The sequence below is a fragment of the Cornus florida genome, unplaced genomic scaffold (assembly GCF_030987335.1).
Source record: "Cornus florida cultivar Cherokee Brave unplaced genomic scaffold, ASM3098733v1 CherokeeBrave_3.0.0_Hap2_Chr08, whole genome shotgun sequence".
Lineage (NCBI taxonomy): Eukaryota > Viridiplantae > Streptophyta > Magnoliopsida > Cornales > Cornaceae > Cornus > Cornus florida.
Genome location: NW_026775578.1, coordinates 87,251,457 through 87,269,828, shown reverse-complemented (window position 1 = coordinate 87,269,828; position 18,372 = coordinate 87,251,457). Strand labels below are relative to the sequence as shown.

The 18,372-nt window shown below is 35.2% G+C and overlaps 1 pseudogene; it reads left to right on the top strand.

Annotated features, from left to right (window-relative positions):
• Positions 1-14,757: 14,757 nt before the first annotated feature.
• On the top strand, positions 14,758-14,856 carry LOC132272177 (small nucleolar RNA R71; annotated as a pseudogene).
• Positions 14,857-18,372: the final 3,516 nt, after the last annotated feature.

Genomic DNA, 18,372 nt, shown 5'->3' with positions numbered 1-18,372 from the left:
CTTCGTCCGGACTCCGAATCATGTGATTCTTGAGTCCATCATGATTAGTTTTTCATTATATTTCTAGCGGTGTGCTCGGTGGCTCCCAAATCTTTATTCTCATAAATGACTATTTTTCCCCTAGGGGCTTAATTGTTATCTTTCCGATCTCTTGCTTCCGCACATATCCCTTTAGGTTCCGTGACCTCATAGAAGGTCATCTTAGGGTCTTAGAGGTGTATTGTGCCTTGGGAGACCATTGTATTGTTTCTAGCTTCCGCATCTTGGATCCAGTTTGGGTCATCACAGGACACTGGGTTTAAAAAAATCCAGGGTCGTCACATTTAAACCTCTTAAGCTTGAGTATTTTAGTCTATTCTTCTATCTTAATTTACCCATTTTAGTACTTATTTGTGTTTTTGTCTATTTCAGGTCAATAATGTTAAAATGGGCTAAAAATGGTTTCTTAAGGCCTTTTTGGAGTCAAATTAAGTCTTTGTGAGAATTTGGAACAAAAGGAGGCTGATGCTGAAAGACTGTCAAGTGAGATTGATCTGAGAAAAATGAGATAGATCTGAGAAAAATGGGATCAAAATGAGAAAAGTTAGATCAATCGAACAATCCTAGATCGATCGAAGAAAAGTTGGATCGATCAAAAATGTACTGGCAGTGAGTTTGTCAAATTCCGAAGCGCGTCAATCTCTACCTACCAAAAAGTTACGGGATTAGATATTTTTGGGCTATATTTCTGACTTAATGGCTAAGAAAATGACCTTCTATATAAAGGGAACTGAACCATTTTGTAAGAGAACTTTTTCATCATTTTACTTTTACATTGTAATTTTAGTTTCTCTCTCTAGAAAAGTTAGAGATTAGGGTTAGAAGAGAAAAGGGAAGTGGAGGCACATCTCAAGAACACATTTCTAGATTCATTCACTCTCTCTCTTTCTAGAGCTTTAAAGAAGAAGAAGAAGAAGATGGAGCCATGTTTGAAGCTTACCCTTGTGGGTTTCATGACCACATCTACCTCCTCCATGATTGGCTAGATCTACACTTAAGGTTTGGATGAGCCCTAAGTCTTGTGTAATCTAAACCCTTGTATTTCTATTTTTGGGGATTTATATATATTGCTGTGATTAGTGTTCTAGCCCTGTGAATTTAATGAATCTTAGTATATTTCTATGATTTCTATGGTTTAATTCTTCTTATTAATTCTCTAGTTTATTTACATGTCTATGTGTGATTAAATTAGGAATTATTTCTTACATGATTCATATGGATTAATTCTTTCGATTGATTCTCTATTTGATCACTTGGTGTCTTATGTGTGATTATTTGGGAATTAATCTCTACACTAGATTCTCTATGTTGGTTGCTTGTCTATGTGTGATTAATTAAGGATTTATAGATGGCTAAGTATGGGTTTTCATTGAATGGGTTTGTTAATTAATTTGATGGATTATTCTTATGCTTAATGAGTTGTTCTACAATTTAATTCATGTTTGTAGGTAGGTAGACAATCTACACTTGATTTAATATTCCATGGCTTATTATTGCAAATTCCATGATTTTCTAGATTGACATGTGCTACAATTATTACTAGTTTGATGGGTCATGCTTAGATTTGATGGGTTGTTCTACACTTAGTTTATTTGTCGGTTAGGTAGACAACTCATACATGAATTTAATGGTCCATGCTTAATATTACAATTGGTAGTCGCATTTTGTTCATAACAATGTATTCCCCATTAATGGAAAGCAAGTGGTTAATTACATGAGTTTGGTGGCAATTCCAACACCCTAAGACCTTTCTTCATATCTCTTAAATCCCTATCTCTCACTAGTTTACTTTCATTGCATTTTAATTTAATTGTTTTCTAGAGTAATTAACCAACCCAACCCTTCTTTGCAATCTTTTGATACGCTAGAGTTGAAGTTAAATTCCAACAAGTATAATCTCTGTGGACAATCCCTACTCGCTATACTTCATTAGTTGTAGTAGTGGTTTTTATAAATATAAATTTGACTAAAAAAGCTTCCGAAACCACAATCTTATTTTGAATTTGCGAAGCAACCTCTCGCATTAAAAAATCTCGTTTTCTAAACGCATTGGAAAGGGGCTCGTCAAATTTTGGCATCGTTGCCGGGGATTAACGGTTTTGTTGGAATTAGACTAGACAATAGTGTTCATTTGATTGCTTCTATTTTTATTTTATTTTCCATTGTATATTCTTTTCTCTTGTTCTCATTAATATTTGTCAATTAGGTATTTAACTATAAGAGAGTCAAACTTTGGAACTTGAAGCATCATTGGAGCTTAAAGCTAGCATTGGAATTTGAAGTTGCTTAAGGACCGTTGTGAGCAATTCTTAGAACTCTTGTAGTTTAATTGTTTCACTTCTTTACATGCTTGTGATAGCCCTTGTTGAGGCTAATTTTATTACTTTATTTTAAGTTCAAGCATCGGCCCGTGCAGAGGCCATTATTTGTTGCATTTGGATTTTGAATGTGGATGGAGCCATTGTTTGATCCAAGTTTGGGAGAAAATTACTTCCCCTCACCTTATGTCCCTCCACCATATTTTGATTCTTATGAGGTTGAGTCCAATTCATTTCAACATGCATCATCTTATTATGGACTTGACCATTCTCATTATCCTCCTTGTGACTACTACCCTCCCCCACCATTTTATGAAGAACCACCTCCATCACCTTATTCACCCAGATTTGAAGATAAAGTATTAGCTTTACTTGATGTGCATATTTCATAAACTCCACTTATTAATTCACATTCTCAAATTTTAGCCAAGCTTGAAGCTCAAGTTGAGCAAATTACAAGTACTCTTTCTCGTCAAGAGGAGGAGGAAGAGGCAAATGAAAAAATGGCAAGAACTTCAATTTATATAGATGAGGATGTTGAGAATGAAGAGGAAGATGAAACAAGTGAGCTAATACCTAGCACTCTATCTTGTATAGAGGAGGAAGTGGCAAGTGAGTTAGTGGCTAATCCAATAGAGCACAACATGATTAATGAGGACTTTTCTTATTTTGATCATAATTTTATCCCAGCCATTGCTACTTTCGAGAGTGAGGAGATGTTGACCACACTTGAGGTAGGAGAGAAGGAGGAAGAACTCGTAAAAGAGAGCCTTCCTTCTATTATCTCTAATGACCCTCTTGAGGAGTGCCTTTTTGAAATGTATAAAAATTATGGTTATGACCTTGAAAACTCCAAAAATGAAATAAACTCTCTAATGGACTCCATAGCCAACTTGGAAGGTGAAGAGATGGTTATTTTTAAGGAATAGAAGAGGGATGAAGAGAAGGTGTTTCTTGATATTCCAAATGAGTCTTTGAAAAACATTAACTTGCCAATTCACATAGGAAGTGATTCTTTAAATACACTTCAAGAGCACAAAAATGAAGCAAGCCTAACCATTATTGATTTCATTTTCTAGATCATGGATGAAAGGAACAATATCTTCTCTTTCATTTCTTTTCAAGTTATTCTTCTAGAGGATGATTTCATTGTTATAGGTGAGGTATTAAATGAGAAATGGAAAAGTGGGTCAATAAGGATGTATCACATTCGATTTTTGATACGTTCGACTAGTGAGTCGAACCAACGTCTTGCTAAAGACGTTAAACACTAGTATTCGTAGAGTTTTCTACTCTATTCTTCTCCTATTTCATTTTGTCTTTCACTTCTTGCGGCATCTAGATATGTTCCATTGAGCTTCATTGTAGATTTCTTGCATGTTAGGCATAAAAACTAGTATTCGTAGAGTTTTAAAACTCTATTCCTCTCTCATTTCTTTTTATTTTTTATTTTTCATTCATGTGTACATTCTTCCATCTATCTTTCAATCTCCATTCTTGTTACCATCATTGGGGCTTAGCATAGGATTTTCTGCACTTTCATCTCAAAATTAGGCATTTGGTGCCAGTTCGATCGATCACAAGTGCCCTTTCGATCGATCACAAGTGCCCTTTCGATCGATCGAACCTCTCTGCAGAAATCAGCTCTCTGTGTATCGAGTGAATTTCATTTCAGATCGATCTGAGTGTTCCAAGATCGATCGAGATTTTCTCAGATCGATCTTCATTCCATACTTAGAAAATTTTTGGAGCTCTGCATATTCCACCTCTCTATGTATCGATCGATTTTGTCTGCAGGATTTTCCCTTTTCGATCGATCGAAAATTAGATCGATCTAAGTTCGATCAATCTGAAGTTTCTTCTAAAAAAATAAAAAATAATCTTTCAAAGTAGCATTCCGTCTTGTTAGAAACGTTAAACTTAGCACCCATTTTGTATATTACTTGCATTTTTCGCTTTTTTTTTTTTTTTTGTGTGTGATTAAAAAAAAAAGGGTTTTTCTTTTTCATTTTTCATTATTTTGTTCTTGCATCCTTTCTTACTTTTTGTTTTTCATTTCTTACATTGTACATATTCTTTCATTGCATTTTACCTTCTTTATTTTTCTTTTTCTTTTATTTTGTTCATGCATTTTATTCTTTGTTTTTCTTACATTTTATATATACTTGTTTTCATTAAATGACAAATATAAAAAAATTCACTATTGTGCCCTTTTGTGTAGTCGTGCATACTTTATGATTTATATTGGGCTTGATCTCATATTTCTCTTTCATATTGTGCTATATTATCTTAGAATGCGTGATTTGATTATTCTTATCCCATTTGATATTTGATGTGAGTTTGTTAGTATGGTTATTCAAATAGGTTGTTGATTCCAAGTTTGGGGGAGACCCTTTTCATATTGGATCATTGCCGGACTTCATGTTTTCGCCACCACAAGATACTCTTTCCATCTTTTCCATTGTTCTCATTGCACATTGAGGACAATGTGCGGTTTAAGTTTGGGGGTAAGGTGGCTTTGCCGTATTCTATTTAAGTTGAGTTTTAAATGCATGATTGAGATTTGAGATTGATATTAGCTATGATATTGATCTTTTGAGGACTATATTGCTTAGAATTTAAAATTTGCTTGACTTGAGAGTCCAATACTCCGTATGTGCCTTGTGGATGCCATTTAGGAGTAAATTTTTCGAAAGATTGATATCATGCTTGCATTTGTGGTCCACATCATCTTGATTTTATGATTGTTTTGAGATTCGCTCTAGGATTCTACACTAGCACAGGTGCACACTAGCATTCATTTGTTGGGTACATGCTTTGTTGACTATTGAATTGGTTATATCCCAATTGGGCTAATAGTACATTGAAAGCTTTCATCTTGATAAAAGTAGATAACAAACCCTTTTGATTTAGTAGTCGGGATTCTAGCCTCATCAAGCATTGAATTTCTCGCGCCGAAAGGTGGAGGGCTCAAACTCTAGGTTAATAATTGAACTTGGAAAAAAAAAAAAAAAAAATGTTGCAAAAGCAAATAAAGAAAAAGTGAGGACTTCTCCCAAAAGGTGAGAATTGGGAAATGATTAGATGGAAGTTGTTTTGATTTGCAGCCTAGTTGATTTGAGCTTATAAGTCCTTAGGGATTTTTGAACACCTAGTGCCCTAAACCCGTCCGGTTTGGGAGTCATTGACCTAACGCTCGACCTCATGGATCGCTAGAAAGCTTAATAGATCAACACATTGCACCATACTTCCATCTTTGATCCTTAGGATTAGTAAAAAAAAAAAATCGAGTGAAAAGAATAAGCGCACCTAAATTAATAAAGGTTTAATAAAAGGTCCACTCTTTGTCTTCATGATCAGTACTAGATTAATGTGCTAGTTTGAGGGTAATGATGTGATCATTTCTCTAGTTGGCTTAGATAGCAACATATTTGATGCCGGTTCACTCAAAAAGGATTCTAGAGTTGTTATGATTTGCATGATCATTTTCTTGATGTGTGTAGGACCATACTTGCTTGCTTGATATTGAAATTTTTAGAGATTACTTGGAAATGGTCGAAATATTGCATACTTAAGGTAGTTTTCTCACAATGCTTGTTTGCAATATTGGTGTCTCTTTAGTGAGAATAAGCTTAATGTTTGTGGGTATCATTACTGGAAATCCTCACGAGACTTCACTCGTCCACTAGGGGTAACCTAGGGGTTTAAAAGGCTTGTTGTATATGCTAAATGCAATCGTGATTCCTACGAAAGTGGCGTTATCCATTTATTGCTTTCTAGTTCGTAGTTGTTTAGTTATTCATTTCATTCATTTACTTTGTAGTTCATTGCTAGGTACTAGCAATATCTGAAAAGTGCGCATTTAAACCCCTAAACGAGGGTATTTTAGTCCATTCATCTATCTTAATTTACCCGTTTTAGTACTTATTTGTGTTTTTGTCTATTTCAGGTCAATAATGTTAAAACGAGCTAAATATGGTTTCTTAAGGCCTTTTTGGAGTCAAACTAAGTGTTGGCGAGGATCTGGAGCAAAAGGAGGCTGATCTGGAGCAAAAGGAGGCTTATCTGGAGCAAAAAGAGGCTGATGCTGAAAAACTGCCAAGTGAGATAGATTTGAGAAAAGTGAGATCGATCTGATAAAAGTTGGATCGATCGAACAAACTTAGATCGATCTGAGAAAAGTTGGATCGATCGAACAAACTTAGATCGATCTGAGAAAAGTTGGATCGATCGAACAACCCTAGATCGATTGAAGAAAAGTTGGATCGATCGAAAATGTGATGGCAGTGAGCTGTCTAATTCCCGAGCGATCCGATCTCTACCTACCAAAAAGTTGAGGGATTAGATATTTTTGGGCTATATTTCTAACTTAGTGGCTAAAAAAAGGACCTTGTATTTAAAAGGAATTGAACCATTTTGTAAAAAGAGCTTTTTATCATTTTATTTTTACATTGTAATTTTACTTTCTCTCTCTAGAAAAGTTAGAGATTAGGGTTAGAAGGGAAGTGGAGGCATATCTTAAGAACATATCTCTAGATCCATTCACTCTCTCTCTCTCTCTAGAGCTTCAAAGAAGAAGAAGAAGAAGATGGAGCCATGTTTGGAGCTTACCCTTGAGGGTTTCATGACCACATCCACCTCCTCCATGATTGGCTAGATCTACATTTAAGGCTTGGATGAGCCCTAAGTCTTGTGTAAGCTAAACCCTTGTATATCTATTTTTGGGGATTTATATATATTGTTGTGATTAGTGTTCTAGCCTTGTGAATTTAATGAATCTTGGTATATTTCTATGATTTCTATGATTTAATTCTTCCTATTAATTCTCTAGTTTATTTACATGTCTATATGTGATTAAATTGGGAATTATTTCTTACATGATTCATATGGATTAATTCTTTCTATTGATTCTCTATTTGATCATATGTTGTCTTATGTGTGATTATTTGGGAATTAATCTCTACACTAGATTCTCTATGTTGGTTGCTTGTCTATGTGTGATTAATTAAGGATTTAGTGATGGCTAAGCATGAGTTTTCATTGAATGGGTTTGCTACTTAATTTGATGGATTATTCTTATGCTTGATGGGTTGTTCTACAATTTAATTCATGTTTGTAGGTAGGTAGACAATCTATACTTGATTTGATATTCCATGGCTTATTATTGCAAATTCCATGATTCTCTAGCTTGATATGTGCTACAATTGTTACTAGTTCAATGGGTCATGCTTAGATTTGATGGGTTGTTCTACACTGAGTTTATTTGTCGGTTAGGTAGATAACTCATACATGAATTTGATGGTCCATGCTTAATATTACAATTGCTAGTCGCATTTTGTTCATAACAATGTATTCCCCATTAATGGAAAGCAAGTGGTTAATTACATGAGCTTGGTGGCAATTCCAACACCCTAAGACCTCTCTTCATATCTCTTAAATCTCTATCTCTCACTAGTTTACTTTCATTGCATTTTAATTTAATTGTTTTCTAGAGTAATCGACCAACCCAACCCTTCTTTGCAATCTTTTGATACGCTAGAGTTGAAGTTAAATTCCAACACGTATAATCTCTGTGGACGATCCTTACTCGATATACTTCATTAGTTGCAGTAGTGGTTTTTATAAATATAAATTTGACTAAAAAAGCTTCCGAAACCTCAATCTTATTTTGACTTTGCGAAGCGACCTCTCACATTAAAAAGTCTCATTTTCTAAACGCATTGGAAAGGGGCTCGTCAAATTTTGGCGCCGTTGCCGGGGATCAACGGTTTTGTTGGAGTTAGACTAGACAATAGTGTTCATTTGATTGCTTCTATTTTTATTTCATTATCCATTGTATATTCTTTTCTCTTGTTCTCAGTATTATTTTTCAATTAGGTACTTGACTACAAGGAAGGCAATTATTGGATCTTAAAGCACTCATTGGAGCTTAAAGTTAGGATTGGAGTTGAAGTTGCTTAAGGACCTTTGTGAGCATTTCCTGAAAATCTCGTAGTTTAATTGTTTCACTTCTTTGCATGCTTGTGATAGCCCTTGTTGAGGCTAATTTCATTGCTTTATTTTAAGTTCAAGCATCGGCCTGTGTGAAGGCCATTATTTGTTGCATTTGGATTTTGAATGTGGATGGAGCCATTGTTTGATCAAAGTTTGGGGAAAATTACATACCCTCACCTTATGTCCCTCCACCATATTTTGATGCTTATGAGGTTGAGTCCAATTCATTTCATCATGCATCATCTTATTATGGACTTGACTATTCTCATTATCCTTCTTGTGACTATTGCCCTCCCCCACCATTTTTTGAAGAACCACCTCCATCACCTTATTCACCCGGATTTAAAGAAAAAGTGTTAGCTTTACTTGATGTGCATATTTCACAAACTCCACTTATTAATTCTCATTCTCAAACTTTAGCCAAGCCTGAAACTCAAGTTGAGCAAATTGCAAGTACTCTTTCTCGTCAAGAGGAGGAGGAAGAGACAAATGAAAGAATGGCAAGAACTTCAATGTATATAGATGAGGATGAGGAAAGTGAGGAAGAGGTAGCAAGTGAGCTAATGCCTAGCACTCTATCTTGTATAGAGGAGGAAGTGGCAAGTGAGTTAGTGGCTAATCCAATAGAGCATAACATGATTAATGAGGACTTTCCTTGTTTTGAATATGATTTTATTTTGGCCGTTGATACTTCAGAGAGTGAGGAAATATTGACCACTATAGAGGTAGGAGATGAGGAAGAGGAACTTATTGAAGAGAACTTTCCTTCTATTATCTTCAAAGACCCTCTTGAGGAGTGCCTTTTTGAAATGTATAAAAATTGTGGTTTTGACCTTGAAAGCTCCAAAAATGAAGTGAACTCTCTAATGGACTCCTTAGCTAACTTGGAAGGTAAGGAAATGATTATTTTTGAGGAAGAGGAGAAGGATGAAGAGAAGGTGTTTCTTGATATTCCAAATGAGTCTTTGAAAGACTTTGCCTTGCCAAGTGCAAGGCCGCTCATCATTGATTTTATTTTCAAGACCATGGACGAAAGGAACAATATCATCTCTTTCATTTATTTTCAAGTCATTCTTTTGGAGGATGATTTCATTGTTGTAAGTGGGACATTAAATGAGAAAAGTGAAAAGAGGATTAATAAGGATGTTTCATATCCGGTTTTTGATACGTTCGACTAGTGAGTCAAACCAACGTCTTGCTAAAGACGTTAAACACTAGTATTCGTAGAGTTTTCAACTCTATTCCTCTCCCATTTCTTTTTGTCTTTCACTTCTTACGGCGTCTAGATATGTTCCATTGAGCTTAATTGTAGATTTCATGCATGTTAGGCATAAAAACTAGTATTCGTAGAGTTTTAAAACTCTATTCCTCCCTTGTTTCTTTTTATTTTTTATTTTTCATTCATGTGTACATTCTTCCATCCATTTTTCAATCTCCATTCTTGTTTCCATCATTGGGGCTTAGCATAGGATTTTCTACACTTTCATCTCAAAATTAGGCATTTGGTGCCTATTCGATCGATCATAAGTGTCCCTTCGATAGATCGAACCTCTCTGCAGTCAATTCTCTGTAGAAATCAGCTCTGTGTGTATCGAGCGAATTTCATTTCAGATCGATCTGAGTGTTCCAAGATTGATCAAGATTTTCCTCAGATAGATCTTCATTCCATACTTAGAAAATTTTTGGAGCTCTTCATATTCCACCTCTCTGTGTATCGATTGAATTTGTCTGCAGGATTTTCCCTTTTCGATCGATCGAAAATTAAATCGATCTAAGTTTGATCGATCTGAAGTTTCTTCTAAAAAAAAATAATAATCTTTCAAAGTAGCATTCCGTCTTACTAGAGACGTTAAACTTAGCACCCATTTTGTATAGTGCTTGCATTTTCATTTTTCTTGGTGTGATTAAAAATAAAAATAAAAAAGAGTTTTTCTTTTTCATTTTTCATTATTTTGTTCTTGCATCATTTCTTACTTTTTGTTTTTCATTTCTTGCATTGTACATATTCTTTCATTGCATTTTACCTTCTTTATTTTTCTTTTTCTTTTATTTTGTTCATGCATTTTATTCTTTGTTTTTCTTGCATTTAGTATATACTTGCTTTCATTAAATAACAAATATAAAAAAATTCACCATTGTGCCCTTTTGTGTAGTCATGCATACTTTATGATTTATATTGGGCTTGATCTCATATTTCTCTTTCATATTGTGTTATATTATCTTAGAATGCATGATTTGATTATTATTATCCCATTTGATATTTGATGTGAGATTGTTAGTATGGTTATTCAAATAGGTTGTTAATTCCAAGTTTGGGGGAGACCCTTTTCATATTGGATCATTGCCGGGCATCATGTTTTCGCCACCACAAGATACTCTTTCCATCTTTTCCATTGTTCTCATTGCACATTGAGGACAATGTGCGGTTTAAGTTTGGGGCTAAGGTGGCTTTGCTGCATTATATTTAAGTTGAGTTTTAAATGCATGATTAAGATTTGAGATTGATATTAGCTATGATTTTGATCTTTTGAGGACTATGTTGCTTAGAATTTAAAAATTGCTTGACTTGAGAGTCCAATACTCCTTGTATGCCTTGTGAATGCCATTTAGAAGTAAATTTTTCAAAAGATTGATATCATGTTTGCATTTGTAGTCCACATCATCTTGATTTTGTGATTGTTTTGAGATTCACTCTAGGATTCTACACTAACATAGGCGCACACTAGCATTCATTTGTGGGGTACATACTTTGTTGACTATTGAATTGGTTATATCCCAATTGGGCTAGTAGTACATTGAAAGCTTTCATCTTGATAAAAGTAGATAACAAACCCTTTTAATTTAGTAGTCGGGATTCTAGCCTCATCAAGCATTGAATTTCTCGTGCCGAAAGGTGGAGGGCTCAAACTCTAGGTTAATAATTGAACTTGGAAAAAAAAAAAAAAAAATGTTTCAAAAGCAAATAAAGAAAAAGTGAGGACTTCTCCCAAAAGGTGAGAATTAGGAAATGATTAGATGGAAGTTGTTTTGATTTACAGCCTAGTTGATTTGAGCTTATAAGTTCTTAGGGATTTTTGAACACCTAGTGCCCTAAACCCGTCCAGTTTGGGAGTCATTGACCTAACGCTCGACCTCATGGATCGCTAGAAAGCTTAATAGATCAACACATTACACCATACTTCTATCTTTGATCCTTAGGATTAGTAAAAAAAAAAAAAAAATCGAGTGAAAAGAATAAGCGCACCTAAATTAATAAAGGTTTAATAAAAGGTCCACTCTTTATCTTCATGATCGGTACTAGATTAATGTGCTAGTTTGAGGGTAATGATGTGATCATTTCTCTAGTTGGCTTAGATAGCCACATATTTGATGTCAGTTCACTCAAAAAGGATTCTAGAGTTGTTTTGATTTGCATGATCATTTTCTTGATATGTGGAGGACCATACTTGCTTGCTTGATATTGAAATTTTGGGAGATTGTTTGGAAATGGTTGAAAAATTGCTTACTTGAGGTAGTTTTCTCCCAATGCTTGTTTGCAATATTGGTGCCTCTTTAGTGAGAATAAGCTTAATGTTTGTGGGTATCATTTCTGGAAACCCTCACGAGACTTCACTCTTCCACTAAGGGTAACCTAGAGGTTTTAAAGGCTTGTTGCATATGCTAAATACAATTGTGTTCCCTACGAAAGTGGCGTTATCCATTTATTGCTTTCTAGTTCGTAGTTGTTTAGTTGTTCATTTCATTCCTTTACTTTGTAGTTCATTGCTAGGGACTAGTAATATTTAAGTTTGGGGGTGTGATAAGCGCTGAAAAGTGCGCATTTAAACCCCTAAGCGAGGGTATTTTAGTCCATTCATCTATCTTAATTTACCCGTTTTAGTACTCATTTGTGTTTTTGTCTATTTCAGGTCAATAATGTTAAAACGAGCTAAAAATGGTTTCTTAAGGTCTTTTTGGAGTCAAACTAAGTGTTGGTGAGAATCTGGAGCAAAAAGTGGCTGATGCCGAAAAACTACCAAGTAAGATAGATCTGAGAAAAGTGAGATCGATCTGAGAAAATTTGGATCGATTGAACAAACTTAGATCGATTTGAGAAAAGTTGGATCGATCGAACAATCCTAAATCGATCAAAGAAAAGTTAGATAGATCGAAAATGTGCCGGCAGTGAGCTGTCTAATTCCTGAGCACGCCGATCTCTACCTACCAAAAAGTTGCGGGATTAGATATTTTTGGGCTATATTTCTCTGACTTAGTGGCTAAGGAATTGAACCATTTTGTAAAGAGAGCTTTTTCATCATTTTATTTTTACATTGTAATTTTACTCTCTCTCTCTAAAAAAGTTAGAGATTAGGGTTAGAAGGGAAATGGAGGCACATCTCAAGAACACATCTCTAGATCCATTCACTCTCTCTCTCTCCAGAGCTTCAAAGAAGAAGAAGAAGAAGATGGAGACATATTTGGAGCTTACCCTTGAGGGTTTCATGACCACATCCACCTCCTCCATGATTGGCTAGATCTACACTTAAGGCTTGGATGAGCCCTAAGTCTTGTGTAATCTAAACCCTTGTATTTCTATTTCTGGGGATTTATATATATTGTTGTGATTAGTGTTCTAGCCTTATGAATTTAATGAATCTTGGTATATTTCTATGATTTCTATGGTTTAATTTTTCCTATTAATTCTCTAGTTTATTTACATGTATATGTGTGATTAAATTGGGAATTATTTCTTACATGATTCATATGGATTAATTCTTTCTATTGATTCTCTATTTGATTACATGTTGTCTTATGTGTGATTATTTGGGAATTGATCTCTATACTAGTTTCTCTATGGTTGTTGCATGTCTATGTGTAATTAATTAAGGATCTAGTGATGGCTACGCATGGATTTTCATTGAATGGGTTTGTCAATTAATTTAATGGATTATTCTTATACTTGATGGGTTGTTGTACAGTTTAATTCATATTTGTATGTAGGTTGACAATCTTTACTTGATTTGATATTCCATGGCTTATTATTGCAAATTCCATGATTCTCTAGATTGGTGTGTGCTACAATTGTGACTAGTTTGATGGGTCATGCTTAGAATTGATGGGTTATGCTTCACTTAGTTTATTTGTCGGTTAGGTAGATAATTCATACATGAATTTGATGGTCCATGCTAATATAACAATATATTCCTCATTAATGGAAAGGAAGTGGTTAATTACATGAGCTTAGTGACAATTTCAACACCCTAAGACCTCTCTTCATATCTCTTAAATCCCTATCTCTTACTAGTTTACTTTCATTGCATTTTAATTAATTATTTTCTAGAGTAATCAACCAACCCAACCCTTCTTTGCAATCTTTTGATACGCTAGAGCTGAAGTTAAATTCCAACACGTATAATCTCTGTGGACGATCCCTACTCACTATACTTCATTAGTTGTAGTAGTGGTTTTTATAAATATAAATTTGACTAGAAAAGCTTCTGAAACCATAATCTTATTTTGACTTTGCGAAGTGACCTCTCGCATTAAAAGTCTCGTTTTCTAAACGCATTGGAAAGGGGGTTGTCAAGAGGCATTTTTCCTTTTTCTCTTGCATTCAATGTGCTAGCTATTTGCCCTACTTGGGTTTCTAGCTTGGCAATTGATTGTGAGTGAGAATAAAGCAATTGAGTGTTGGCCTCCAAAATACCTAAAGCTGATAGAACTTTTTCCTCAAAAGCGGGACTTCTAGGGTGACTTTGAGAATAAGATCGTTGATTGGGACCTTAAGAATTTGAAAATTAGCTCATATTGGGAGCTTGATAAGGCAGACAATAACCATGAGAATTTTAACCTTGCAAGTGCGGGGCCCTTGAAAACCACCTTGGGGAGGATTTGAACCTTAACCTTGGCTTTTCCAAGATAAATTGGGGTGATTTCTCCACCCGAGATTGTAATGATTGCCATAAGGATTATTCCCTTGATTCACAAAAGTGGCATTGACTTGTTCATGATGCTCATTATGCACATGTCCATGGGGACAATTGGAAGTAGTATGTAGCACATTTGAACATGTCATGCAAGACTCACTAGAATGATGATGATGAGGGGAGGAAGACACTTGATGAGTTAAATTTTGATTGATCAAAAATTGATCAAACATTTGAATTAAAGACTTTACCTGGGCAACTATGTCACTATAATTTTCCACTTGATAAAAGTTTAAATTCTTTCTCCCTCCCACATTTGCATTTCTACCATTTTTAGAGGACAATGATTGATGCATTGAGTTTTCACTCATGCTTTCATACATCTCCACACATCATCTTCATGCTTATCTAAATAAGACCCTCCCATTAAAGCATCAACCAAGCCTTTATGGGTATCTGACAAACTTTCATAGAAATGTTGGACGATTTACCACTTAGGAATGTCGTAATGAGGACACTTCCTAAACAAATCATTCAACCGTTCCCATGCCTCATGTAACATCTCCCCATCACCTTATGAAAAATCACAAATTGAAGTTTGCATGGCATTGGTTTTGGAAACGGGATAATACATTCTCAAGAACTCTTGTTGCATTTTAGCCTAAAAAGTTATAGAAAGAGGTCTCAAATTGTTAAACCAATACTTTGCCTTATCTTTTAGGGTAAAGGGAAAAAGTTTCAACCTTAAAACTTCTTCCAGCATGTCCGTATACTTTACGGTGCAACAAACTTCAAGAAACTCATCCAAATGCTTATAAGGTTCCTCATTGGTTAGTCCATAAAAATTGGGGAGCATTTGGATGGTTTGTGGCTTAATTTTATAATGATGTGCTCTAAATGGAGGAAGACGAATGCATGCGGGTACATTGTATTCATTAGGCACATACTGATCCTTTAAAGCCGTGGGAGGATTTGCAATTGGTAGCTCTACATAAGCTCATTATTAGCTTGGACAACGAGTGGTGGAGGTGGCACAAAGTATGGCCTTGGCATTCCAAGTGGAACTTGGCCTTGTGGTTGAGGAGTTGTCTAGGCATACCTAAAGGAACGTGCACATTATCATGTTGTTGCACATTAGGATGAAGTATGCCTTGTTGGTCTATATGACCAAGGTCTTTAATATGATCATCCATTGATGCAATGAATTCACTTGAATTACCCCTACCCCTTGGATTGCGCACAATTGACTCAAGATTAAGATTCAAAGGAACAAGAGTGCAGTTTAAAGACCTACGACCATGCATGCACAATACAAGTCAACACAAACAACAAACACAACAAATAGCAAATACTTCTCCTCCACAACACAAATCAATCAACAACAAGCCTCCACATACATTAATCCTATACTCCCATGCTTTTCAACAATGCAAGAAATTAAGTTGCCTCCACACGGGCCGATGATCAATAATAAAATAAAATGCCTCCACACGGGCCGATGATTTAAACTAAGAAAGAGGAGTTTAGAAACGCTCACAAAGGTCCTTAAGCAACTTTAAGAATTTTTTTTTTTTTAAAGCTTTTTGCTTTGCTTTTGCAATTTTTATTTTTTTTTTTATGCTTTTTATGCTTTGCTTGCTTGCTTTGAGGTTCCTTTGCTTTGCTTCTCTTTGCTCAAGTAACTAGTCAATTAAGAGTAATAAAGTGAGAAAACAAAATAAAATAAAGTAAAGCAAGGATCAAAAGAGTACTAATTCCTAATCAATTCCTAATATGGTGTCGCTAATCCCTGGGAACGGCGCCAAAAATGTGGTGTTGCTCGAGATCAATACCTTAAAATGATGTAAAAAGTGTAAGTGTGAGAAGTGGCCACCACATTTAGAATTTATAAAAACCATTTAACACTATACTATGTAGTATAAGTGAAAAGTGATCATTCCAAGGGATTTGCAAGGTACTACGGAATTGAATTCGGGTTAGTAGGTCGAATGATCAAAGAGAGGTTTTATTGGTTGAATTAAGCTAATGATTCAATTAAAAATATGCAAATCAAGAACAATCTAAAGAGTAAGGTATAAAGAATGAGATAGAAGTCTTGGGGCATAGAGTTTACCACTAAGCTTCACTTCACTAAACATTTAGCATTTGTTAATCTAGGGAGATTCCATGTTGTAAAACAAGTGTGTGTGCCATTAATTGAAATACTGAGCATGGATGGTAAATTAAACATAAATTATCAAATCAATCTAGTGAGTAGCACAACCTATCAAATTAAGCCATTAACCATTCAATAAACCCACAATTAATACACATACAAAAATTTAGAGAAATGTACTACTTGCACTCGATCATAAGCATAGATCATCAAACAATAAGAATGGATTGTCTACCTATCTAGGAATGTAAAGCAACTACACTACAACTATACTAATGACAAAGAAATTAAACCAATTAAGCTAAGGAGGTAGCACAATCCATCAAGAAATAAGCATAATCCATCAAACAAACCACAAGAGTTATCAATTAAGCACCATGCCTTGACAATCACTAGATTTATAATTCCAACACACATAGACATGCATTAAACTTATAAAATCTAGTGTAAGCACATGACCATTCATTCTAACATACATGGAATTGGAAGAATTAATCCATACAAATCATGTAAGAACTCAAGATCTATATATAATCATGGTCAAAACATTATTTACAGCATAAATCCCCAACAACTACAAAATACTAAGTTTAGGAAGCAAGCTTAGGGGCTATCTCTAACCCCAAGAGAAGGATCTAGCCACTTATGGTTGTTGTCATCCAACCCTCAAGAGCTTTCTTCAATGTAGGAACCATCTTCTTCCTCTTGCTTTGGTCTCGAAAAACCCTAATCTAGAAAGAGAAAAATATCTAAAACTATGTCTAAAGCTTTTACAAGAGTTGTGTAAAAATGGAACTTCTTGGAACCCTATACAATTGGTTTCATTTCATTTAAATACAAGCCTCTTTGAGTAGGCAACAAGTCAGAAAATAGGCCTTTGATTAATGCAAACTCGTAGCTACAAAAGTTAGTGGAGTTCGGGCACGCTCGGGAATTAAATAGCTCACTGCCAGCAGGGGCTTCGATGGATCGAAGCTTACTTCGATCGATCGAAGATGTCGTGGCAAATATATTTTTAACAACTGGCGACCTTATCCACTGAGCTGGCACCGCTTTCTTTTCGATCCATTGTAAATCTTTTCGATCGATCGAAGACTATCCAGTGCAGTTTTTCTGACTTTTTCTGAATTTTCTCCTTGACTCCAAAAAGGAGCTAAAAGGCTCGTTTTAGCCTATTTGAACCTTATTAAATTGAAATAGACAAAAACACAAATTAGAACTAAAACGGGAAAGTAAGATAGATAAATGGACTAAAATACCTTAGCTTAGGTGCTAAAATGCATCACATTTGAGCATTTATCAGTAAGTAATGGCATGTTCGGTTCAGGACTACAGGTTCAATGAGCTTGAGTGGTTTGACCATCTGATCCTTGAACGGTATTTCAGAGATTTGTGCATTGAGTGCTTGTTTGTACACTTAAGGATGTGGGTGATTCTTTGTTGAACAGTCATGAGAGGAGTTTATCCTCATTAGTTTTCTAAGTAGTCAATGTGTATGGTGGGTTTCTTGACTATGCGATTGGTAATCACTAATGTGGTAATGGGACTATATGGCTATTTGATGAGTAGCTTGGGTAATGTTTGTCGGGGGCAGTTTTATGTGTATCTTAGGATTGCGAGTCGAACTCGTGTGTTGGGGTGTTGAATGGTTTTATAACCGTATCCTTTTAAGCACTTAGGATGTTTGACGTAGATTTTGTGGGATCTTGTGGGTTGGGTCTACCTTGTATGGAACCCAACAGTTTCATGGCGAGATGTCCTATGAGATTTGCATCAACGCAGCTTTATGTTTTGGGTCACTTCTGACCTTGAGTTGAGTAGTTCCCTTGATTTCGTGTATGAAAAACGAATAGCGATTATTGCAATGATTTTGGTTGAGTGAGCTCTGTTAAAGATAAGTGGATTTACGTAGATTGACTAGGATTATCATTCGAGGATACATTATTGAATGACGGTTATG